General features: G+C 37.2%; 1 protein-coding gene across 1 annotated transcript in view; it reads right to left on the bottom strand.

Annotated features, from left to right (window-relative positions):
- LOC106883050 (histamine H2 receptor-like) overlaps positions 1-2434 on the bottom strand; it is a 65092-nt gene extending 62658 nt beyond the window's left edge. Inside the window, exon 1 of the mRNA XM_014933926.2 lies at positions 1778-2434. The gene's annotated coding sequence lies outside the window, so the exon portion shown is untranslated. The remainder of the gene's footprint in view (positions 1-1777) is intronic.
- Positions 2435-2680: the final 246 nt, after the last annotated feature.

A 2680-nucleotide genomic window follows, 5' to 3' on the forward strand; every position in this document is an offset into this window, starting at 1 on the left:
CACAACATCCATTACATTGTTGATCAACACTCCTCATAGAAACAGAAGGGAAAGTCGAAGGGGATAACAATGAGAGTAAGGAACAAAAACAAAAAGAAAAGAAATCACTAAATAAACAGACAAAAGGCATAATGCGGACATGGTTGCATTATGGCTGGGGGAAAAGATGTGATGGTCACGATTGGAGTATCTTTGATCGTAGCAATAATACATAACAATGCATACAGTCTCTCCATTTCTCTCTCGATCTATCAATCTGTCTGTTATTCTCTCTTCATTACATACACAAACGTGTGTGAGCGTATGTGCATGTGTGAGTGTCAGTGTGATAATATGTGTGTGTCTGTGTGTGTGTGTGTGTGTGTGTGTGCGCATGCATGTATATGGATGTGCATGTGTCTGCATACATACGTATATATGTTTCGTATATAAGCGCAAATGTATGTATGTGTGTGGAAGAAAATGATGTTGACTGGAATCGATCCAGCGTATGACAGGTACATATTTCATTTTAAAAAAATCTCTGGATTTCACAAAATATCAAGCTATTTATCATGTTAGAGGGATAAATCAATATTTTTACATACACGCGCGCACGCGCACGCACACATTCATTTACATACTCATCCATACATACGTACATGTATGCATGCATGCAAGCGCAAATACATACATACATACATACATACACACATACACACATATATATATTTAATGGAGCTAGGAATATTGAGAACTTATGAAAGCATATAAACAAAAGGAATAGAGAGAATAAGAACACAAGAGAATACATTCCATTATTCTAGTTTATACGAAGGGTAGGAGAATTTAGACGAGGAGGTCAACAATCTGCATTGTTATTTGATCAACATTACTTTAGTTCAGTAGCTCGCCGCTGCGAGTTCAAATCTTATTGGATGCAACTTCGCATTTCATCGTTCTGGGTTCGATGAAGCAAGTACTTGTGAAATAGTAATGTCATTTGTTCTCACTCATATAATTAACATTATGTTGAAAATATAAAATACTTATGTTTAATTACGGAAGTTAATATATTTTTAACTAAGCACTTTGTCAAGTTATTAGGGTCGATCTAATTGACTATACATTTTAATTATATACATCCCACGAACATTTGTGACCATGTACCTATGTCAGAAATGACTGCATTCACACGCTTAAATATTTACGTACATGCATAATCATACACACACACACACACACACAAATGCAATAAATAGCTTGAAAAGCAATTCTAAATAAATTTGCGCGTAAGTGAACATGCATCAAGAGTTGGGTGTTAGATTGACATAACTGCTAAAACGCATTTTAAGATCGAGTCAAAGTTAGTCACTTTACGCGTAGTAACAGAAACTCGAAGCAAACACAACTCCAGTTCCTGATAGAATAACATGTGTGCGTGTGTGGAGGGATTCGTAAAATATGCGTATCACTGTTATTTTAAATCTGTTTGTCTGTTTTGTTCGCATTCTATGTTTGTACATTTAAATTAGATATTGATATTGCACGCGAGTAAACATTTATATAATATATATCAGCATGGCCGCAGCTCTAAGCTGAAACTATAAACAACAATATATATATATATATGTATGTATGTATGTATGTATGTATGTATGTATGTATGTATGTATGTATGTATAGGTGTTGTGTGCGGCAACAAGATTTGAAAGTCGCGGTTAATATTTGCAGTTATCAACAGTCTCCAATGAAAGTGAGAAAGAGAAGAAAGCTAAAGCGGTAAAGAATAACTTACCTTGCTTGCTTGGTAAATAACAGCGAGAGCGAACCAAAACGAACAACGAAGCAAACAGTGGCTTCCAGAGCCCAGAAAAAAGCCACCACTGTCTCCACTACCACCTCCGCACCACCTTTAACACCACAGCAACAACAACAACAAATTATTAATAATAATAATAACAATAATAATAATAAAGTATCAGCAGCAGTAGGAACAGAAGCGCGACAACGATCACCACCAATAACAAGAACAAGTACAACAAGAATAGTGGCGGCAGCAGCAGCAGCAACTAATTAAAGTCTTGCGTTCCTCTAAACACTTCTAGAAAGAAGGGCGCAAGGGATGAGAAAGATAAAGTGAGAAAGAGAGAGAGAGAGGGGGCGGGAGGGAGGAGAGAGACAGAGAGAGAGAGAGAGAAAGTCTGTTTCTTCGGGGCTTCATTCGGGATGATGGGTATAAATTCTTGCGGCTTTACCGCATTTTTTTGTTTGTTTGTTTGTTTTGTTTGTTTTTGGTTCTTGTCTCCAACCAAGGGTGTGTTAAGGAATATGAGGTGGCGATACAGAGGGGGTGGATGGAAGGGTCCAACTCCGCCTTTTTAGATACCTATATACTTGATGTTGATGTTTGTTGTTGTTACTGTTTTATTTTTGTGCTGCTAGTTTCTATTGCTACTTCTGATAGATTGATAAATAGATGAATGGATAGATGGATGGAGAGTGTGTGAGTGTGAAAAAGAGGGCAGAGAGAGAGAAGGAGAGAGAAGGAGAGAGAGAGAGAGAGAGAGTATGTGTATGTGTTTGTGTGTGTGTATGCGTGTTTGTGTGTATGTGTGTGAATGTGTGTGAATGTGAGTGAGAAAGAAATAAACAAGCGTGTGCGTATATGAAAGACAAGAGAGAGAGGCAATGTTATATA

This window comes from Octopus bimaculoides, chromosome 4, assembly GCF_001194135.2.
Source record: "Octopus bimaculoides isolate UCB-OBI-ISO-001 chromosome 4, ASM119413v2, whole genome shotgun sequence".
Classification (NCBI taxonomy): Eukaryota; Metazoa; Mollusca; class Cephalopoda; order Octopoda; family Octopodidae; genus Octopus; species Octopus bimaculoides.